The sequence below is a fragment of the Eriocheir sinensis genome, chromosome 58 (assembly GCF_024679095.1).
Source record: "Eriocheir sinensis breed Jianghai 21 chromosome 58, ASM2467909v1, whole genome shotgun sequence".
Taxonomy (NCBI): Eukaryota; Metazoa; Arthropoda; class Malacostraca; order Decapoda; family Varunidae; genus Eriocheir; species Eriocheir sinensis.
This window is the reverse complement of record NC_066566.1, coordinates 6,973,346-6,996,967: the sequence shown is the minus strand read 5'-3', so window position 1 is coordinate 6,996,967 and position 23,622 is coordinate 6,973,346. Positions and strand designations below refer to the sequence as shown.

The following is a 23,622-nucleotide window of genomic DNA, read 5'->3' as shown; positions in this document are numbered from 1 at the left end:
CCAGGAGGAGGAGGAGGAAAAGGAGGAGGAGGAGGAGAGAAGGATAGATTAGACGAAAATAGTGATAAAATGCTAGGAGAGAGAGAGAGAGAGAGAGAGAGAGAGATTGACAGGAAAGTAAAAAGAAAAAGACGAGACAAAAAAAATAATCACGTTAAACAATATGGGCGGACAGACGCTTGGATACAGACAGACAGATAGACAGGAACAGACAGACAGACAGATAAACAAGCAGATATTCCCCCCCAAATAATGATTCTTATCTATAAACGTGCATGTCCTAAACACACACACACACACACACACACACACACACACACACACATACACACACACACACACATTTTTTCTGCGTCATAAAAAGAGGACGAAGGTGGCGAGGGAGAGAAGGAGGAAGGAAGGGAGGGAGGGAGGGAGGGAGGAAGAGAGGGAGGGAGAAAAGACTTGGTCAGTAGGAGAGGTGGAAGGACAAGAAGATTGAGGGAGAGAAGGAGGAGGAGGAGGAGGAGGAGGAGGGTCAAAGCACGCTAAGGAGAGGGCGTAAAGGAGAGGTAGGAAGGCAGGGAAGAGGAGAGGAGGATAGAGGGAGAAATGATGAAGGTGGAGAGAAAAAAAAGATGCTGGCCGCTGTGCAAGGAAGGAAAGAGGAAGGAAGTGAAAGGAACGCGTGAGAAGGGAAGGAAAACACGTGGACGGAAGGAAGAAAGACAAACGGGAAGGCGGACAGATGGACGGAAGGAAGGAAGGAAAGAAGGGCTAGGATGCTGGAGAAGGGACAGAGGGTTAGGTGGAGGGCTAGTAGGTCTGGTGGAGGGAAGGAAGGAAGATAGGCGGGAAGGCGGACAGCTGGACGGAAGGAAGGAAGGAAGGAAGGGCTAGGATGCTTGAGGAGGGACAGAGGGTTAGGTGGAGGGCTAGCAGGTCTGGTGGAGGGAAGGAAGGAAGGAAGGGCTAGGATGCTGGAGGAGGGACAGAGGGTTAGGTGGAGGGCTAGTAGGTCTGGTGGAGGGAAGGAAGGAAGATAGGCGGGAAGGCGGACAGCTGGACGGAAGGAAGGAAGGAAGGAAGGAAGGAAGAGCTAGGATGCTGGAGGAGGGACAGAGGGTTAGGTGGAGGGCTAGTAGGTCTGGTGGAGGGAAGGAGGGAGGGAGGGAAGTGGGCAGGGCGGGAGGAGGGCTGGGTACGGTCAGTGAGCCTGGCCGTGAAGCTGCCTTCGTCACCCCTTGGTATGCGAGTGTCCTCTCCCTGACTCCTGGCTCCCTGGCTCCCTCCCTCACCCTCCCTCACCTCTCACCTCTCACCTCATGCTCCTCCTCGTCATGTTTCCGGCGCCGCACCTTCTGCGTGATCTGTCCTCGCCCGCCGTGGCCTGCTCCTTCCTGCCTCGCCCCCCGGCCCTTTGTGGCCACGTCCAGCCTCCCCGAGAATGATAGGGTGAGCGCCGAGGCTCCTGCTCCTGCCCCTGCTGCTGCTGCTGCTGCGCCCCGCTCAAGACTTCGCCTCATTTCATAGCCTTCCTCCACTCCACCTTTCCTCCCTCCCCTCCCCGCCCACCTGCAGGACGCCCCGGAACGCTGCCGCTCGGGGGCGAGGCGGGAGGGCGAGGAAAGACGGTGTTTTAATCCCTTTTAAAATGGGGGTACTCGGCAACCATACCCGCGGCCCGTAGATTTCCAGATGGCATCGTTGTGCTGGCGGGAGCGGGCAGGGGGAGGGGCAGGGGCAGGCAGCCGAGGAGTAGCGAAGAGTCAGTGTGGCTCCGACAGGGAATAGGTCGAGGCGTGCGTGTGTGTAGCTCCTCTTGCCCTCACTGACCACTGCCGCCCTCGCACATTCGCTCCTCCCGCACTTAACCCAGAAACCCGAGGCTGCCAAGGTCCGTGCGGCGCTTCGGCTTGCTGTGGACGCGCCCTACGCCCCTTAGGTCAAGACGAGTGACAGTGTGACCCTCGGAAAGGCGTTGCGTACGTGTGAGGGCGTGTGTTCGCGGCCTGATAACGCTGTGTAGTAGTGCGTGCGGGCGGCCCGTCAGCCAGCCAGCCAGCAAGCCTCGGGAATTTCGAGGCGCGCGGAGATAGTGATCCTTGCTCGCCCTCTCTCCCGCGGCCTCTCCGGGCTGTTGCGGGGAGGCGTGTTATCCTTCCCTGCCACTGACGCTTCTTTCTGCCCCAGTACGAACCCCCCTCCCCACCTCCTCCTGCCTCTCCCCTCCTTGCCTCCTAGCCCTGCTCCTGCCCCCACCTCCTTCTCTTCCACCTCCTCCTCCGCGAACGCCACTGCCAAGCTTGGATTAGTGAATTTTGTGACTACTTACCGCGCTGCTACTGCCGCCACTGCTACTACCGCTGTTTAGTGTTACGAACATTACTACAGCTACTGCCTGGATATTACAAAAGCATTAATGGAGAACGACCGTGAACGAGGTAAGGGAGCGAGAGAAAGAGAGAGAGAAATGCGTGGTTATATGTGTACGTGTGGTGTATGTGTGTGTGTGTGTGTGTGTGTGTGTGTGTGTGTGTGTGTGCGTGGGAAGCTACTTATATGTACATGTTGGCAAGAATGTATACTTTTTTTTTTTATCGAGGCTGATTATGCAAACTACAAAGCCGATTTTTTTGTTGTTGTTGTCGAACCGTAACTGAGCCGGGCCAAAGGAGCGGCCACACCCCCTCCCCCCTCCCCCCTAACACCCCAAAATATGCAGAAACCTAAACACGGACAAAAGCAAAAAAGAAAAAAAAGAAAAGGAAAAGAAAATGAGGGAAAGAAAATAAGGTGAAGTGTTGGCAGTAAAATGTGTGTAACAGTTATTTAAAAATCAACGTTCCGTATACAGGTGTTTTTTTTTTGTTTTTGTTTTTATCATCTCTTTTTTTTCATCTCTTTCATCTCTCTTTCATCTCACTTTCATCTCTCATCTCTTTCTCATCTCTCTTTCACCTCTCTTTCATCTCTTTCTCATCTCTCTTTCTCATCTCTTTTTCATCTCTCTTTCACCTCTCTTTCATCTCTTTCTCATCTCTCTTTCATCTCTCTTTCATCTCTCTTTCATCTCTTTCTCATCTCTCTTTCATCTCTCTTTCATCTCTCTTTCATCTCTTTCTCATCTCTTTTTCATCTCTCTTTCATCTCTCTTTCATCTCTCTTTCATCTCTTTCTCATCTCTCTTTCATCTCTCTTTCATCTCTTTTTTTATCTCTCTTTCATCTCTCTTTCATCTCTTTCTCATCTCTCTTTCATCTCTCTTTCTCATCTCTCTTTCATCTCTCTTTCATCTCTCTTTCATCTCTTTCTCATCTCTCTTTCATCTCTCTTTCATCTCTTTCTCATCTCTTTTTCATCTCTCTTTCATCTCTCTTTCATCTCTCTTTCATCTCTCTTTCATCACTTTCTCATCTCTCTTTCATCTCTTTCTCATCTCTCTTTCATCTCTCTTTCATCTCTCTTTCATCTCTTTCTCATCTCTCTTTCATCTCTCTTTCATCTCTCTTTCATCTCTCTTTCATCTCTTTTTCATCTCTCTTTCATCTCTCATCTCTCTTTCATCTCTTTCTCATCTCTCTTTCATCTCTCTTTCATCTCTCTTTCATCTCTCTTTCATCTCTTTCTCATCTCTCTTTCATCTCTCTTTCATCTCTTTCTCATCTCTCTTTCATCTCTCTTTCATCTCTCTTTCATCTCTCTTTCATCTCTCTTTCATCTCTCTTTCATCTCTCTTTCATCTCTTTCTCATCTCTCTTTCATCTCTTTCTCATCTCTCTTTCATCTCTTTCTCATCTCTCTTTCATCTCTCTTTCATCTCTCTTTCATCTCTTTCTCATCTCTCTTTCATCTCTCTTTCATATCTCTTTCATCTCTATTTCATCTCTCTTTATCATCTCTCTTTCATCTCTCTTTCCTCTCTTTCATCTCTCTATCATCTCTCTTTCATCTCTCTTTCATCTCTCTTTCATCTCTCTTCATCTCTCTTTCATCTCTCTTTCATCTCTCATCTCTCTTTCATCTCTTTCTCATCTCTCTTTCATCTCTCTTTCATCTCTCTATCATCTCTCTTTCATCTCTCTTTCACCTCTCTTTCATCTCTCTTTCATCTCTCTTTCATCTCTTTCTCATCTCTCTTTCATCTCTCTTTCATCTCTCTTTCATCTCTTTTTTATCTCTCTTTCATCTCTCCTTCATCTCTTTTTTATCTCTCTTTCATCTCTCTTTCATCTCTTTCATCTCTCTTTCATCTCTCTTTCATCTCTCTTTCATCTCTCTTTCATCTCTCTTTCATCTCTCTTTCATCTCTTTTTCATCTCTCTTTCATCTCTCTTTCATCTCTCTTTCATCTCTCTTTCATCTCTCTATCATCTCTCTTTCATCTCTCTTCATCTCTCTTTCATCTCTCTTTCATCTCTTTCTCATCTCTCTTTCATCTCTCTTTCATCTCTCTTTCATCTCTCTTCATCTCTCTTTCATCTCTCTTTCATCTCTTTTTTTTATCTCTTTCATCTCTCTTTCATCTCTCTTTCATCTCTTTTTTTATCTCTTTCATCTCTCTTTCATCTCTTTTTTATCTCTCTTTCATCTCTCTTTCATCTCTCTTTCATCTCTTTTTCATCTCTCTTTCATCTCTCTTTCATCTCTCTTTCATCTCTCTTCATCTCTCTTTCATCTCTCTTTCATCTCTCTTTCATCTCTCTTTCATCTCTCTTCATCTCTCTTTCATCTCTCTTTCATCTCTCTTTCATCTCTCTTCATCTCTCTTTCATCTCTCTTTCATCTCTTTCTCATCTCTCTTTCATCTCTCTTTCATCTCTCTTTCATCTCTTTTTCATCTCTCTTTCATCTCTCTTTCATCTCTTTTTCATCTCTCTTTCATCTCTCTTTCATCTCTTTCATCTCTCTTTCATCTCTCTTTCATCTCTCTTTCATCTCCCTTTCATCTCTCTTTCATCTCTTTCTCTTCTCTTTCATCTCTTTTTCATCTCTCTTTCATCTCTCTTTCATCTCTCTTTCATCTCTTTCTCATCTCTCTTTCATCTCTCTTTCATCTCTTTTTCGTCTCTTTCTCATCTCTCTTTCATCTCTTTCTCATCTCTCTTTCATCTCTCTTTCATCTCTCTTTCATCTCTCTTTCATCTCTCTTTCATCTCTCTTTCATCTCTCTTTCATCTCTCTTTCATCTCTTTTTCATCTCTTTTTCATCTCTCTTTCATCTCTTTCTCATCTCTCTTTCATCTCTCTTTCATCTCTCCTTCATCTTCTACTCATCTCTCGTTTTCATCTCTCTTTAATCTCACTTTCATCTCTCTTTCATCTCTCTTTAATCTCTCTTTCATCTCTCGTTTTCATCTCTCTTTAATCTCTCTTTCATCTCTCCTTCATCTCTCTTTCATCGATTCCTTGATCAGTAAAAAAAATAAAAAAAATCATAATACCACTGGAGATGAAAAGTAAAGAAAAAAAGATTAGTAACAGAAAAAAGGGAGAAAATTTTATTAGGTTTATTTCTATTCTTCATAAAGGGAATAAAAAAATAAAAAATATATAAAAAGATAAGATAAAATAAATGAATTGTGGTTTCAAATGCGTAGAGTTGTATTGTGTGTAAAAGAGAGAGAGAGAGAGAGAGAGAGAGAGAGAGAGAGAGAGAGAGAGAGAGAGAGAGACCATACAATCTGTCTCACTTGTACAGTTTCCTTTACTTCCTTTGTCACTCTGTCATGTGTGTGTGTGTGTGTGTGTGTGTGTGTGTGTGTGTGTGTGTGTGTGTGTGTGTGTGTGTGTGTGATGAGAGGGGAAAGAGGAGGAGAAAGAAGGGCGTGGTGGCGATTTGTAGGGAGAGGAAGGAAGAGAGGGACAGATGGAGAGAGGGAGGGAGGGAGGAAGAGAGGGAGGAAGGAAGAACAGTTGGAGGGAGGAAGGGAGGCAATGGAGGAGGGATGAAAGAGGTCAGAAGGCAACCCTCTCTGTCCACTAGGCTGACCCCGCCCAGAGCACACACACACACACACACACACACACACACACACACACACACACACACACACACACACACGCACACGTACAAACAAACAAACGGTACACAATGGACAGTTATAAAGTGATAGATAGGTGTCAAGAGAGAGAGAGAGAGAGAGAGAGAGAGAGAGAGAGAGAGAGAGAGAGAGAGAGAATACTACTACTTCTACTACTACTACTACTACTACTACTACTACTACTACTACTACTACTACCAATACTATTACCAAGACTAAATTCACCTTTTTTTACTCCCTCCTCCTCCTCTTTCTTCTTCTCCTCCTCCTCCTCCTCCTCCTCCTTCTCCTCCTCCTCCTCCTGCAGCCAAGCCTTGCCCCACCGTGCACATATACGGCAGAACCTTACTAATTGTTTCTATTGACGGTCGTGTCCCTCACCTTGCTGCATGCCAATAGCTGAGGGTAAGGGGAGGAGCTGGGCGCAGGTGGGGGAGTTGGTGGCAGGAGGGGGAGGAGATTGATGTGGAGGGAGGAGGTGGTTGTGTGGAGGTGTTGGGGACGAAGAGGGGACTGGCAGGGTTGAGAGGGTTATGAGGGACTAGAAGGAAGAGGAAGGGAGGAAAGTATGCAGGAGAGGGAGAGAGGATGATGTGAAGAAAGCAAGATCGATAAAAAAATGATAAATAGATTGAGATAAGGAGAAAGAGGAATTGCAGGAGGAGGAGGAAGAAAGTAGGAAGTGAAGAAAGCAAGATAGATTAAAAGAAAGAATGAGAGAAAGATTGAGAATTATAAGGAAGAGGAAGAAAGGAAGAAAAGTATGAAGGGGAATAGAAGAAGGAAGAAGTGGAGAAAGCGAGATAGATCAATAGAAAGCGTAAATATAATAGAAAAAGAGGAGAATGGAAGGAGTGAAGAAAAGAAAGAAGGGAGGAATAAAGCAAGATAGATGAAAAGAGAGAATACAGAGAATAAAAAAAAGAGGAAAGAAAAGGAAAGAAAAGATAGAATGAATAAATATAAGAAAAAATGAATAAAGGAAGACATAATAAAGATTGGAAGGTATTATATATGGAAGGAAAGGAAATGAGAAAGCAAAAAAAAAAAACATAAAAGATAAAGCAAACAGATAGAAGACAGGAACGAGACAAAAATAAAAGAATGAAAGAAAGGAAGGAAAAAAATGAAAGGGCGTTGATAAGGAAAGAGCAAATAAGGAGAGAGAGAGAGAGAGAGAGAGAGAGAGAGAGAGAGAGAGAGAGAGAGAGAGAGAGAGAGAGAGAGAGAGAGAGAGAGAGAGAGAGAGAGAGAGAACGATGAATCAGCCAACATCTTCTGCATCTTTATCAGCCTCACCTTCCTGTTCCTTCTTTCTCGACCCTCTTCTCTCCTTCTCTGTGGCATCTTCTTTGCGTCTTCCTTATTCACTCGCCTTTGGAAGAGAGGAGAGAAGAAAGGAAGAAAGAAAGTAAGAAAATGAAATTACGAAAGAAGAAAAGAAAAAGAAAAAGACAGGATAAGATAGTTGTGCTGAGTGAGTAATTGGAAAATATCACGAAAGGAGGAAGAAGGTAAGAAACGGGGTCAGAGAGAGAGAGAGAGAGAGAGAGAGAGAGAGAGAGAGAGAGAGAGAGAGAGAGAGAGAGAGAGAGAGCGTGACAAGAAAGAAACAGGGAAGAAAATACAGGTAGAGAACAGGAAAAAATGATTAACCGTTGGAGGAAAAGAGGAGGAGAGAGAGGGAAGAGGAGAGAGAAAGGAAGAGGAGAAGGAGAGAAAGAGGAGAGGGAGGGAAATGAGGAAACAGAAGACTGACATGTGTGACAGATGTATAGATCATGTTCAGGGTTGAGAGAGAGAGAGAGAGAGAGAGAGAGAGAGAGAGAGAGAGAGAGAGTCAGTCATCAAGATAATACTAACTAAAGATCTGACCGGTAACAATTTTCATTCCTACTCTCGCGCTCTCTCTCTCTCTCTCTCTCTCTCTCTCTCTCTCTCTCTCTCTCTCTCTCTCTTTCTTTCTTTTATTTAACACGGTGCGAAGGTTGGTGATGGTGGTAGATAAGGAAGGGAATGGTGGGGGCTGCGGCGGCTGGCGGTGGTGGTGGTGGTGGTGGTGGTGGTGGTGGTGGTAAATACGGTGTTTTTATAGTGATGGCCTGTTAGTTATGTAGTTTGTAGATGTGTTTTGGTTATGGGTCTGTGTGGGTTGATAATGTTAGTTGTAGTAGTAGTAGTAGTAGTAGTAGTAGTAGTAGTAGGAACGAGGCGAGTTCATACATTATGCAAGTTTAAATTCCTTTCTCATTCCTCTTGTTACTATTTTTTTGTTGATGTTACTGTTGTTTGCTGTTTTTGTTTTGTTTTGTTGCTGTTTTTGTTGTTGTTGCTGCTTGTAATGATCTTTCCTAATGGACTTACTGACAAACAAAACCGCATTAAATACTCTCAGTCCCACGTAATTTGGGTTGTAGGTAAACCCATACAGGTAACACACACGAAAGGAACAGGTAAACTAGATAACAGTGATGCTGATGGTGCTGATAGTGTTGATGGTTTAAGTGGATGGTGATGGTGGTTGTTGTTGTGATAGTATACGTCGAGAGAGATATATGGAGAGAAAGTAAGAGAGCGAGAGAGAGAGAGAGAGGGTGAGATAGAGAGAGAGAAAACAAGATAGATGGATGGTGCTTTTAATGATGATGTCGGCTGATGAATATAGTGACACGTATTAATGATGGTGAGGATTTACCTGTGGCTTACCTGGAAACAGCGATAATGGCAGGTGAGCCGATGAAGGTTAGGAAATGAGAAATGGGAAAGGGGAAGGAGAGGGAGACAAGGCACGAAGGGAAATGGAGGTAACTTGTCGTGGGTAGGGATAGGTAGGGATAGGTTGGTAGGTGGGTTGGGATAGGTAAGTGGTTGTAAGAGGTAAGGATATATAGGTAAGTGACATGGAAAGGTAGAAGGTAGGTAAGGTAAGTATGGAAATGAAAGTACTAGTCGTGGGTAGGGAGAGGTTTTTAAGTGGGTTATGGGTAAACGGTTGTAATAGGTAAGGGTAGATAGGTAAGTGGCATTGAAAGGTAGGAAGGAAGAAAAGGTAGACAAGGTATGTAGGGAAATGGAAATGGTTTTAGTGGGTAAGGAGAGATGGGTAAGGGGGTCAGAAGTGGCGGTTGGTGGATGGGCAGGTGGGTAAATGGTTAACGATGGAAGGAAGAGAAGAAATTTAGGACGAAAAGGAGGATGAGGAATGTAGAGAAAGGAGAATGGTAGTAGTGTATTGGTAGATGGTCAAATGGTGGTGGGCAGGTGGGTAGGTGGATAGTACAGGTAAGTGGGTGAATGGTTGAAATAGAAGATAAAGTAGAAAAATGGATGTGGTTGTAGGGAGAAGGTAAAGGTGGTTGTGGTGATGGGTAGATGAACAGGTGGATAGTATCGGTAACTAGATGGTAGGTGATTGTTTAAAAAAAAAGGAAGATGGAGGGAAGAAAATAAAAATGGTTGTAGCAGTGGTGGTTGTGGTAGTGGTGGTGGTGGTGATGGTTGACAGGTGGTTAGGTGGTTAGAAGGTGGTTTGTTGATTGTTGAACTATTGAGCGAAAAGGTTGTATTAGTGGTAGTATTGGTGATGGTGGTGGTAGTAGAAGTGGTTAGGTGGGTAGATAGTACATATAACTAGATGGAAATAAATAGGTAACTAGATGAAAGTGGATGGTAGAAAGAAAAGAAAGATGGAGTATGTTAAGAAATCAGACCGGTTGTAGTGATGGTGATGGTGATGGTTATAGTAGTGGTGGTAGTGGTTGTCAGGTGGGCAGGAGGGCATACCTGGGCAGCAGCAGTGGTCAGGTGAATGCCGTGATTTATGGGCGCGTGGGTCCCAGGTGGGGTGTAATGAAGGCGATAATTATAGAGGCTCGGTCACCTGGATTTACGGCGCCCAGGTGAGAGTGGGTCTGGCGAGAGAGAGAGAGAGAGAGAGAGAGAGATTAACAGTACCACAAAGCAAGAAGCAGCAGACAGCAACACAGACAGACAGGCAGACGGGGTGAGAGAGAGAGAGAGAGAGAGAGAGAGAGAGAGAGAGAGAGAGAGAGAGAGAGAGAGAGAGAGAGAGAGAGAGAGAGAGAGAGAGAGAGAGAGAGAAAACAGAGAAAACAGAGACACACACACACACACACACACACACACACACACACACACACACACACACACACACACACACCTGTCAGCCAACATAAATTGCCAGACGAACTGGAAACAAGGAAAACGAAGAATGCGCAGACGTTGAAAAAAAAAGGCGCCGAGAGAGCATGAGGGAAAAAAAGGTTCAGCTCGCACATTAAAGCCTAGAAACAGCACACGAGGGTCGGGCTGCGTCGTAAACAGGTACTGACAGACACACCGGCAGACAGGAGGGCAAGAGCAGACAGACAGACAGACGGGTGGGCAAGTGGGCAAGGAAGCAGACAGACAGACATAGAGTAGACATACATACAGGCAATCATCGAGGCAGGAGGAGATATAGACGGATAGACATAGAGAGATAGACAGACAGGCAGACAGATAGACACAGACAGACAGATAGAGGCAAGCAGGTAGCAAGGAAGTGGGTGAACGGTTAACAACACAGATCAATAGACAGACAGACTAACAGACAGATAGACAGGCAAAGAGACGGATAACCAGACAGGGAGAGTAAGGAGAAACAGACAGTCACGATAGAAAGTAAAGACAGCGAGGCAGAAAAATATATTAAAAGCATGTAAAAAGGCAGACAGACAGACAGACAGACAGGGAAAGAGACGGATAACCAGACAGGGAGAGTAAGGAGAAACAGACAGTCACGATAGAAAGTAAAGACAGAGGGCCAGAAAAAATAGATTAAATGCATGTAAAAAGGCAGACAGACAGACAGACAGACAGACAGGCAAAGAGATGGATAACCAGACAGGGAGAGTAAGGAGAAACAGACAGTCACGATAGAAAGTAAAGACAGCGAGGCAGAAAAATATATTAAAAGCATGTAAAAAGGCAGACAGACAGACAGGGAAAGAGACGGATAACCAGACTGGGAGAGTAAGGAGAAACAGACAGTCACGATAGAAAGTAAAGACAGGCAGGCAGAGAACTAGATTAAAAGCATGTAAAAGGGCGGATAGATAGACAGACAGACAGACAGACAGACAGACAGGTGCTTTACGTTTTTATGGAGCAGGAAGTCAAACAGACAGCACAGTCGTAACTTTCTAGGGCAGGAAGTTCGACAGACAAACAGACAGACGGGCAGACGGAAAAGCAGGCAGGTAGTTATACAATGATTTACTGTTTCTTAGAAATAGGGAAGAGGAAAAGATACACAGACAGACAGACAGACAGACAGACAGTTAACCTTCCCCGGCGACCACTGACCACGGGATGCCTGAGGAAGAAGAGAGGAAATGATGGGGGGAGGAGGAGGAGGAGGAGGAAGAGAGTGTGGCTGAGGTCAGAGGTTGTAGCGACATGGAAAATAATATCATCATCATAATCATCATCATCAGTAGTAGTAGTAGTAGTAGTAGTAATGCCAGAAAGAAAGGAAATTAAGGAAACATAGATCGAAGAAATTGAAGGATGGAAGTAAAGGAATGGACAAGAAGAACGAAAGAAGGAATGGAAGGAGGAAAAGAAAGATGGAGGAAGGAATAAAGGAATAGAAGGAATGGAAGAGGGTGGAGGAAGACCAGGAAGAGGAAGAAGTAAAGAAAGGATGAAGGGGAAGTGAGAGAGGGATGTAGGGGAGGAGAGGGGAGGGAGGGGAAGGCAAGTGGAGGATATGGTGTAGGGAAAGGGAGGAAGAAGAGGAAAGGAAATGGAGGGAGGAAAGGGAAGCTGAAGCAAGGGATGGAGGGAAGGGAGGGTAGGTGGAGGAAGGAGTGGAGGGAAGGGAGTGTGAGTGGAGTGGAGGAAGGGAGGGGAAGGAGGGAAGAAAATGAACAGGAGGAATTGAGGAAGAGATGAAGGGAAGGGAAGGAAGCTAGATGAAGGGGTGGAGGGAAGGGAGGGTAGGTGGAGGAAAGGGGGGAGGGTGGAGGGAAGGGGGGGAGGGGCAGGTTTGGTCAGCCCGGGCCGGCCTACCTCCACAACATTCCTGAGTGGGATGGTTTTGTTTTTTTTCTCCTCCTCCTCCTCCTCCTCCTCCTCCTCCTCCTCCTGCTGCCTCGTCTTCCCCGTTTGGTTCAACCTCTCCACCTCTCGCTAATTTTTATTTTATTTTATTTCTTCCTCATTCTAGGATTTTATATTTTCCTTTATTTGTATTTATCGCTTTGCTTATTTTTTATTTTCATTTTGTCTTTCTTTCTCTTCTTTCTTTTTCTCCTTTTCTCTGCATTTATGTGTGTGTGTGTGTGTGTGTGTGTGTGTGTGTGTGTGTGTGTGTGTGTGTGTGTGTGTGTGTGTGTGTGTGTGTGTGTAAAATCCATGAGATATAATTTTTTTTATGATAAATTTACGTTCTCCTTCGCCTCCTCCTTATTATCATCGTCATCATCATCATCATCACCACCATCCTCCTCCTCCTCCTCCTCCTCCTCCTATTATTGCATCAGGGTTGAATGAAAAAAACCCTCCTGGAATCAAAGTTGGAATTGCCTTTGGAATAATCTACATAATGACATTTGGGATCGTCCTGCTGTTGGGCTGAAAATTGGGCTACTTTCGGGGGCATAGATTGGGCTACTTTCCGGGTCATGGATTGGGCTACTTTTCGGGTCATGGGTTGGGCTACTTTCGGGGGCATGGACTGGGTTACTTTTCAGGGCATGGGTTGGGCTATTTTCGGGTATTGATTGGACTATATTCGGAGGCATGGACTGGGCTACTTTTGGGGACATGGATTGGGCTACTTTCGGGGTATGGATTGGGCTACTTTTGGGCGTGGATTGGGCTACTTTCGGGCATGGATTGAGCTACTTTTGGGCATGGATTGGGCTACTTTTGGGCATGGATTGGGCTACTTTCGGGCATGGATTGGGCTACTTTTGGGCATGGATTGGGCTACTTTCGGGGCATGGATTGGGCTGTGTGAGGCACGTCCCTAGAGTCCCAACCCTTTCCTTGTCAACTCTTATGGCAGAAGTTCAGGTAGCGTTTTTTTTTTGCCTGTAGGTCTCTGTCTTAGGGTCGTGGGTCTCTCTCTCTCTCTCTCTCTCTCTCTCTCTCTCTCTCTCTCTCTCTCTCTCTCTCTCTCTCTCTCTCTCTCTCTCTCTCTCTCTCTCTCTCTCTCTCTCTCTCTCTCTCTCTCTCTCTCTCTCTCTCTCTCTCTCTCTCTCTCTCTCTCTCTCTCTCTCTCTCTCTCTCTCTCTATCTCTCTCTCTCTCTCTCTCTCTCTCTCTCTCTCTCTCTCTCTCTCTCTCTCTCTCTCTCTCTCTCTCTCTCTCTCTCTCTCTCTCTCTCTCTCTCTCTCTCTCTCTCTCAGGTGTGGTGGTTTATGCTATTAACTGGTGATTGTCGGACGAGGTGGATTAGGTGGTGGATGGGTGGAGGTGGTAGGTGGAGGCTAAGTGGGTGCAGGCGACTGGGTGAGGGGTTATGATTAGTGTAGGTGGTAGGTGGGTGGGTGTTGGTAATGGGTATGTAAGTGGGCGTAAGTGGGTGTTGAAGGTATGTAGGTATTGGTATGTGGATTTATGTGGGTGTAAGTGGGAATGGGATGATGATAGGTGGGCGGGAATGCCTTGTGTAAGTGGTAAAGTGGTGTAAATAAGTGGCGAATTCATGTACGTGGGTGTAGATGGATATAGTAAGTGGATAGTAAGTGGAGCAAAAAGTGGATGGGAAGTGGATGCAGGTGGGTGATTTTTCGTGTAGATGGTAAGTAGGTGGGTGGTAGTGATGCTGTAGATGGGAGATAATGCTTACTGATAGTGATGGGAGGGTGGTGGTATTGATGTCAGTGATGGTGATGGGACAGTGATGGTGGGATAGTGGTGGTGGGACAGTGGTGGTGATGGGATAGTGACGGTAGTGGTGGTAGTGGTGTCAGCGTGTTTGTGTGTGTGTGTGGGGGTTAGTGGTTGGTTAGTGGTTGGTTAGTGGTGGGTTAGTGGCGGGTTAGTGACGGAGGCTACTTAGTGGAGTCACCTGTATATATCTGACCAGGTATCACCCTCTCCCTCCCTTCACCTTCCTGCCAGGGCAAAGGTATCACTAACGAGGGACAGGTAGGGTGGAAAGGTGTGTAGCAATGACCTTTCAGTACCTCAATTCCCTTCCTTCCTTCCTTACTTTTTTTCTTTCTTTCTTTCTTTCTTTCTTTCTTTCTTTCTTTCTTTCTTCTTTCCTTCCTTGTCTTCTTACATATTTTTATTCTCCACTTTCATCTCTCTCCTCTTTATCCTTCTCAACCTTCTCCTCCTCCTCCTCCTCCTTCTCCTCTTTAATTTTGTCCTATATATTTATCGTGTCATCCTGCGCTTCTTTCTCCTTTTATTATTTTTTTTCTTCTTTTTCTTCTTCGGCCTTTATCCTCCTCCTCCTCCTCCTCCTCCTCCTCCTCCTCTTAACTACCGGTTTAAGAAAGGTGATATGGTACAGAGGACAGGATTATTTTTTGCCCTTCTAATCGAGTCATCCGTCACTTGAACAACTTTCCTGCGAAATTAGTTAATGCTAAAACGATCACAGCCTTTAAAGATCGCGTTGACTATTCCTTCATCCACTCATCCCACCAACTATCTCCACCCTTCCACCTACCTATCATTTCCAGCCTTCCATCCACCCATCCACTCACCCGGCCACCCATCCACCCTTTCACCCATCCACCCACCTACCTACTCCCCGCTCCTCTGGTCTAATCTATAATTGTTTACCTTCACGAGTCGCTGATAAGACAAAGATAAAAGAGCCAATATAAACAGAGGCTCCGGGCGCACCTTTCCGACCCCGCCAATGATAATCAGGGTGGAGGGGCAAATAAAGGCTAGCGTTCATGCGAGTCTTTATTATACAAGCAAACACCGACTTTATTTATCACACACACAAATATTGACTTTATTCCTCCCTGTTAACCTCGGCTTTGTCTTGTATTCGTTAGCGTGAGTGATAAGGAGGGAGGGAAGGAGAAAGGGAGGGTGGGAAGATGGGAGAGGTGCGGAGATGAAGGAAGGCATGGAAAGAAAAAGGGAAGAGGAGTGGAAGCTGGGAGGACGAGAGGAAGGAAGGAAGGAAGGAAGGGAGGGATTGAAATAGGGTGGGAGAGAAATTGAGGCTGGGAGGAAAAGAGGAAGGAAGACAGGGAGGGAAGGAAGATGGGAGAGTCGTGGAAGCTGGAAGGAAGACAGGAAGGAAGACGAAAGAGAGATGGAAGCTGGGAGGAAGGAAGGGAAAAGGAGGAGGAGAGAGAGATGAAGCTGGGAGGAAGAGATGAAGGAAATAAAAGTATGGATAGATGGGAGAGAAGAGAAAGATGGAACTGGAGGGAAGAGAGGGAAGGATGAAGGGATGATGGGAGGGGAAGGGAAACTAAGGGAAAATAAGAGAGTGCGAGGAAGGAAAGAATAGAGAAAGAGAGAGAAAGATGGATGAAGGAGGCAGGTGAGGTGGAATAAGGTGAAAGGTGGAAAAGGTGAGAGAAAACAGAGAAAGCGATAATTGATGAAGGGGGAAAAAGAAAAAAGGAAAGACACGAAGAGAGGAGTGAAAATAGAGAAAATCAAATGAAAAGAAAACAAAAGGGTGAAAGCAGAGAAAAGTTGAGAAATAAAAGGAAGGAAACAGACAAGCAGGAGAAAGAGACGAGAAGCGAGACATACAGAGAAATAAAAAGAACAAACAAAAATAACAGAAGAGAGTCAAGAAGATAAAACTCAGTGAAAAAAAACGAAAACTAAATTAGAAGGACGGTGGAAAAAAAAAATATAAAAATCGAATGGACGAGGATGAGAAAAAGAATGAAAAGGGAGAAATGAGAGAAAAAGAGAAAGACGGAGGAAGAAAGAAAAGAAGTTACAAGGTGAAAAATATGGAGGAAAAGAGAGAGAGAGAGATGACCTGCCAAGCATTCCTTACCTAGAGGAATATACCACGCTCTCTCTCTCTCTCTCTCTCTCTCTCAGGGTGGCAGGTTGGTTAAAGGTATTTATAGACTACCACCGTGTTCCTCCCACATTCTCTCCTCCTCCTCCTCCTCCTCCTCCTCCTCCTCCTCTTCCACTTCCACCTAGTCCTCCTCTTCCACCTCGTCTTCCTGCTCGCTGCTTCTTTCTTCCTCCTCTTTATGTTTTTTCCTTGCATTCTTTTTTTTTTTTTACTAATCTTTTCATTGCATATTTTTTCTAAACTTCCATTTTGCTTTATTCTTTTTTCATACACGGCACAACAACAGCATCATCAACAACAACAGTACCAACAACAACATCAAGAACAACAACAACAACAACAACAACAACAATTACTACTACTACTACTACTGTTGTTGCTGTTGCTGCTACTACTACTACTACTACTTCTACTTCTACTACTACTACCGCCTCCTCATCCCTTTTTCGTATCTACTAATCGCATTGACTTTTTTTTTATCCTCCTTCTTCCTGCTCCTCCAATTCCTCTTCTTGTTCTTCCTCCTTTTCCTCCTCTTCCTCTTTCTCTTCCTCCTCCTTCTCTTCCTCCATTATTTCTGCTGCACTGCATGGCTACTGAATTCCGTTGCTTCTGTTTCCCTTTCTTCTCCTCCCCCTCCTCCTCCTCCTGCTCCTCTTCCGCCTTCTCTTCCTCCTCCTCCTCCTCCTCCTCCTCTTCCTGTTCTTTGCCTTTCTCAGCCTGTCAATTTCGTACTTTTCATTGTTTACCTTCCATTCATATACTTCCTGTTTTCTCTTTTCTTTCTTTCCTTTTTTTTTTCTTTTTCATCTTATTAATTTCTCTATTTTTCTCTTTCAAATTTGACCCCTCTTGCGGCCACCTCTTTGGATTCTTTTTAGGAGCAGCGACTAGCGGGCTTTTTTTTATTATTATTGTTTCCTTTCTTTGAGCCCTTGAGCTGTCTCCTTTGTTGTAAAAAATAAAAATAAATTATCTGTTTTTTAGGTTTTCCTCTGTTCATTTCCTTCGATGTTTTTTTTTTTACTTTTCTTCATTTTATATTATCTCCTCCTCGTCCTCCTCCTCCTCATTACTCTCCTCCTTCTGCTCCTCCTCTCTCTCGTCCTCCTCATCTTCGGCTTTCAGTAATTATATCTTCTTTTCTCTTGTTACTTTTCTTCCTTTTAGTTTTTTTTCATTGTTTACATTTTCTCTATTAATTTTCTCCTTTTTTTATATTTTTTTTGTTATTTATTTGCTTATTTTCTTTATATTTTCATCAGCTTTTCCTTATTCTCCATCATCCCTTCCTCCTTCATTACCTCCTCCTCTCTCTTCCTCTTCCTCCTCCTCCTCCTCCGCCCCCCCCATCTTTTTCTCCTCCTCCTCATCTTCGACTTTCCATAATAATATTGGCTCCCCCCTCATCTCGTCTTCCCCTGGTTATTTTCTGATATTATATTTTTTTAGTTTTGGTTCACTTTTTTTTTACCTGCTTGAGTGTACCTGTTCCGCCTTCTCGCATGTGTCTATATTACCCGTGTACAGCTAGGCGCGGGACGACCTCTGCGCACCTTTGCATGTACATAAGTCGATACGCACACAGACACTTTAGGGTAGGTCAGGATTTTGAAAGCGTGTGTGTACGTGTGTGTGTGTGTGTGTGTGTGTGTGTGTGTGTGTGTGTGTGTGTGTGTGTTAGGGTAGGTCAGTGTTTTGAGTGTGCTGGAGGGGGGTGTGTGTGTGTGTGTGTGTGTGTGTGTGTGTGTGTGTGTGTGTGTGTGTGTGTGTGTGTGTGTGTGTGTGTGTCTGTTAGGGTAGGTCAGTGTTTTGAGTGTGCTGGAGGGGGGTGCGTGTGTGTGTGTGTGTGTGTGTGTGTGTGTGTGTGTGTGTGTGTGTGTGTGTAATAGTGGTAATAATGATAACAACAATAATAAACAAAAATGAATGCCTCTGTATGTCTGTCTATCTATCTGTCTGTCTGTCTGTGTCTGTGCAAGAGGATTGTTGTGCTCTTGAATAGGCCTTACATATTTGGAGCCGGGTGTGGGAGGGAAGGTAGTGATTCGGTTGATGAGGAATTGGTTGAGTACGAAGCTGGGTTGGGTTAGGAGGAAGAGGTTCAGAGAGCATGTGGTGGGGGTTCGATGAGGCGGGGGGGAGGTGGTAGTGGTGGAGGTGATGGGGGTTAGGGGTCGGTGGTAGGGGAGAGGGAGGAGGGATGATGTATTTTAGAGCTATATTGAATGTCTTTAGTTAGTTCAGTGGGCGTGTGGTGGGGGTTGTGGTGGGGGGGGGGGGAGGAAGGTTGTAGTAGTGGAGGTGATGGGGGTTAAGGGTTGGTGGTAGGGGAGAGGGAGGAGGGATGATGTATTTTAGAGCTATGTTGAATTTCTTTACTTAGTTCAGTGGTGGGGGTTGTGGTGGGGGTGAGGAAGTTGGTAGTCGTGGAGGTGATGGGGGTTAGGGGTCGGTGGTATGGGAGAGGGAGGAGGGAATATATATTTTAAAGCAATGTGGAATCTCTTTTAGTTAGTTTAGTGTAGTATACAAATCATGCGTCTGTATGTAACGGGGAAAGAGTAGAAGTGATGTGCTGTAGATGCTGATTCGGTGAGATGGTTGGGCTTGTTTCTTTGCTACCAACAAGTTAATCCTCGGTACAATCTTTGAAAGCCGAAACCGAAGTATTTTGAGAAACCAGTATGTAACACCAAAATTCCTCTCCCGTACCCTGGGGGCTACGCGTACCCCAGGTTGAGAACCCATGTGCTACGGGATAGTGTGGCTTTTTCTCTTGTGTAGTGTGGTGGTATGTGCTGCAATGTGGATATGTTGTGGAATGTGGTGTGGGCCAGAGGGGTGAGATGGTGTGTGTATGTGCTATGTAGTCGTGTGGTAGAGCTAGTATACGGTTGGGGTATGTGGCAGGAGGGTTAAGGGTTTAGAGAGAGAGGTGGGTATGTGGTGTGGGGCAGATAATAAAAATGTGAGGTGGTGAGGGTATATGGAGCTATGTCGTCGTGTGGTCGAGCTATGTTGTTGGGGTATGTGGCAAGCGAGTTAAAGGCTGGGAGAGAGTGGTATGTGGTGTGGGTATGTTTTATGTGGTCGCGTGGTGGAGCAAGTATGTTGTTGGGGTGTGTGGTATGCTGGTTCAGGGTTCAGAGAGAGTGGGTTCGGCCAGGCGGGTTCTGGGTGGGTCACATTTTTCGGCGCCACCCCGTGATTTAGTGTAATTACTAATTTTCACACCTAACAGCCCACTCACCTGCCCACACCCCATTCCCCCCACTTCTCCTACCCCCCCTGACCCACTCCCCATCCCAAAGACTCCACACCCATCCACCTGACCATTCCCCCTCTTTTTTACTCCACTTCCACTCCTCTGACTCCCTTTGATTCCACACTCACTACCCCTGACCCACTCCCCATCTCAAAGACTCCACACCCATTCCCCTAACCATTCCCCCTCTTTTTTACTCCACATCCACTCCTCTGGCTCCCTTTCCCTCCCTTTGATTCCACACTCACTCCCCCTGATCCACTCCCCATCCGAAAGACTCCACACCCATCCCTCTAACCATTCCCCCTCCTTTTTACTCCACATCCACTCCTCTGACTTTCTTCCCCACCCTCTGATTCCACACTCACTCCCCTTGACCCACTCCACCCTTGCCTACACACCCTCCCTGATCCACTCCCCCCTCTTTTACCCATTACACAGATACCCTCAGCTCCCTTATCCATTGTCCACCCCCCACCCTCACCTTCTTGACCCACTCCACCTTGATCCACCCCACTCTGACTTCCCTCTCCCTTACCCATTCCACATATACCCACTACTCCGTTACCTACCATCTCACTCCTTGCCCTTGTTGTTGTTGTTGCTTACCCACCCATTCCACCTCCCTTACCTACTCCACCCCTATTCCTCCATACTCATCTACCCATCCCTCTTCTTTCCTTTCATTCATCCACCTCTCCATTATGTTTATTAGTATGTGAACTCATCCATGTAAATACTCACTCATCTTGTCTATTACTATTATTCAACCATCTACATCCACGTAACCTATTCCACTTCAATCATATCCACATCCACCCACGTTTACACTCCACCTTTGCATTCACTTGTCCGCTCATTCATCCACCCACCCAGTCTAACCTAACTTAATCTTTCCAGTTCAACCATCCACTTATCCACTCCCACTCCTAAAGGTCCACAGTATCCACCCACCCACTAATATACACCCACACCCACTCATCCACCTACCCGACCTTACCTAATCTAACCAAACCTTATCTGTCCACCCATCCACCTATCCACCCCCACTCCCCCTAAAAGGCTACAGTCATCCACTCTCTCTTATATACACACACACTCTCTCTTCCACCCACTATTTTCCACCAACCCAACCTAATGTGATTTTCTAACCTTTCCCTTCCACCCATCCACCTATCCACTCCCACCCCTCTAAAAGCCACCAGTTATCCACCCTCTTTTATATACACACCCACACCCTCCTTCTTCCACCCACTCTCTTCTATTTACTCTTCCACTCTCTCCTATCCACACACTCCATTCTCCTCTTCCACTTAAGTGATTGATTTTGACCCCTATTCTCTCTCTCTCTCTCTCTGTGTGTGTGTCTGTCTGTCTCTCTCTCTCTCTCTCTCTCTCTCTCTCTCTCTCTCTCTCTCTCTCTCTCTCTCTCTCTCTCTCTCTCTCTCTCTCTCTCTCTCTCTCTCTCTCTCTCTCTCTCTCTCTCTCTCTCTCTCTCTCTCTCTCTCTCTCTCTCTCTCTCTCTCTCTCTCTCAACTTCCTCTTCGTTCACAGTTTCTCTCATCCTTCACATCCATCCCTCCTCCTCCTCCTCCTCCTCCTCCTCCTCCTCCTCCTACCGTGACGTCATGATCAGCTGTTGTTAGCGTCTGTCGGTCATGCACTCAACAGATTATTCACCTCTTTCGTCATGGCTGGCTTTTGTTTTTATTCCTGTCTTTACTTATGTCTTTTTTTCTTAACGTTATTCCTGTTTGCTTAGCGTCGTCGTTGGTGGTGCTGCTGTTGTTGTTGTTGATGGTGGTGATTGTGGTGGTGTAATTATTGTTGTTTATATGTGTTGTTTTAGTGTTTTTTTTGTATTGTTTTGTTTGTGTTCTAATAATGTTTTTTTTGTATAGTTGTTGCTTGTTTTTCTTTGTATCGTTGTTTTCTTTTAGGTCTATGGGCTGATGTTGTTGTTTTTCTTGTTGCTGTCATTGTTGTTGTTTTTGTTTTTCTTCTCTTTTGTTCTTGTTTTCTAGTGTCCTTTGTCTTTCCTTTTCTTTTTTTTTTTGCTTGCTTCCGACAATGATTCTCGCTTCTCCTTTTGACCTTTTCTTTCTTCCTTTCTTCCGTTCTTTCAATATTGATTCTTTCTTCCTGTCTTTCATGCTTCCTCTATCATGATTTTTTTTGTTCATTTGTTTTTCATTTCTTCCTTTCTTTCTCTGTTTTTGTTTCTTCTTTTTTCCTCGCTTTATTTTTTTGGTCTTTTTCCTTATTTCGTTCTTCTATTCTTTATTTCTTCTCTCCTTTCTTATTATATTTTCATTCTTTCCTCCTTTCTTTCTTTCCTTTTTCTTTCTTTCTTCTTTCATTCATTCTTTTCAATTCATTTTCTTTTTCATTTTATATTCTTTCCTTTTTATCATTCATTCATTCAATCATTCATTCATTCTTTCTTTTTTCTGTCTGTCCATCTGTCTGCCTGTCTTTTAGTCTTTATGTCTGTCTGTCTATCTTTATTCTTTCTTTATTCCTTTTGTAACTGTTCTCTAATGCTTTTATTAATTTTCGTGTTTAAATTTTTTTCTTCTGATATCAATATATTCTCAAGTAATGTAATGTCTTTTAAAGTGGCTGTCATCTTGTGTGTGTGTGTGTGTGTGTGTGTGTGTGTGTGTGTGTGTGTGTGTGTGTGTACGAATGACTGTCTGTTTTGCATCATACCGTTTATTACTCTCTCTCTCTCTCTCTCTCTCTCTCTCTCTCTCTCTCTCTCTCTCTCTCTCTCTCTCTCTCTCTCTCTCTCTCTCTCTCTCTCTCTCTCTCTCTCTCTCTCTCTCTCTCTCTCTCTCTCTCTCTCTCTCTCTCTCTCTCTCTCTCTCTCTCTCTCTCTCTCTCTCTCTCTCTCTCTCTCTCTCTCTCTCTCTCTCTCTCTCTCTCTCTCTCTCTCTCTCTCTCTCTCTCTCTCTCTCTCTCTCTCTCTCTCTCTCTCTCTCTCTCTCTCTCTCTCTCTCTCTCTCTCTCTCTCTCTCTCTCTCTCTCTCTCTCTCTCTCTCTCATTTGCTTGCTTTTCTGTCTGTGTGTTTGGTTTTATATCTGTTTTATATCTGTTTTATTCCCGTGTTTCTTTTAGTGGGCTCGGTTTTATTGTGCATCTATTCTCTCTCTCTCTCTCTCTCTCTCTCTCTCTCTCTCTCTCTCTCTCTCTCTCTCTCTCTCTCTCTCTCACCCGCTTAACTCACCTTTCCTGTCTTTTTGCCTGTCTGTCTGTCTGTCTGTCTGTCGGTGTGTGTCGGTCTTCTTAGCTGCTGCCTTTCCTGTCGTGTGTGTTTGTTTTGGGCTTGAGTGTCTGTTTGTCATCCTGCGTTCCTGCCTGTGTGTGTGTGTGTGTGTGTGTGTGTGTGTGTGTGTGTGTGTGTGTGTGTGTGTGTTGCCTTCCTGCTTATGCATGTTCTTTGTTTGTTTTTCTGTTTGTTTTTCCCTTCTTCACCTTTTGTTTGTTTGTGTGTGTGTTTGTTTGTGTTTAATCTTCCACACCTTCCTGTCAGTCTGTTTGTGCATATCTGTTTTTTTTTTACCATGTTTGTGTGTCTAGTTCACTCACTGCCTGTTTGTTTGTTTGTCTAACTCTTTCTTTATTATTTGGCTCTTTGTCTGTCTTTGTCGTTATCTTCCTTCCTGTCTATCTGTCTGTCCATTTGTGTCTGTGTATCTGTCACCTTTTATCTCTTTAAGTGCATTGCTGTCTGGCTGTCTGTCACTACTTACTTCTCTGTTGAAAGAATGAGAAAGGGAGAGCTTGCTGTGTCCGTCTGTCTGTCTGTCTGTCTGGATGGATGGAGTAATGATGGGTGGGTCGGTGGGTGGAAGGAGTGATGGTGGGTGGGTGGAAGGGTGGACGGATCTGTATATCTACTTCTTTTCTGTCTGTCTGTCTGTCTGTCTGTTTGTAAGTCTGAATAAATTGATGTATGAGTGGATGTGTCTGTGATTGGATGACTGTGTGCATGGATGTTTGTTTCTTCTTATTTGCTCTTCTATCTATGCCTGTCCCTTTCTGTCTTACTGGATGAAGGCATGGATGAGAGGATGGATGAGAGGATAGATGTATGAATGGGTGTATGGATTGACGAATATGTGAGTCTTTCCCTGTCTGTCCATTTGCCTGTCTGGATAAAGCGATGAACGAACGAAAGAGTGGAAGGATGGATGAATGGATGAAGAGATGGATGAATGGATGAGAGGATGCAAAAGTGGATGAATAGATGAATGATTAGATGTATGGATTGACGGATGAATGACGAA

The 23,622-nt window shown here is 44.8% G+C and overlaps 1 protein-coding gene across 2 annotated transcripts in view; it reads left to right on the top strand.

Moving 5' to 3' along the window:
- The first annotated feature begins 1,020 nt into the window (after positions 1-1,020).
- Positions 1,021-23,622, top strand: part of LOC126985102 (uncharacterized) — a 71,348-nt gene continuing 48,746 nt past the window's right edge. Inside the window, exon 1 of one of the 2 annotated variants that reach the window (XM_050839556.1) lies at positions 1,021-2,423. The gene's annotated coding sequence lies outside the window, so the exon portion shown is untranslated. The remainder of the gene's footprint in view (positions 2,424-23,622) is intronic. The other variant, XM_050839555.1, reaches the window with a different exon arrangement.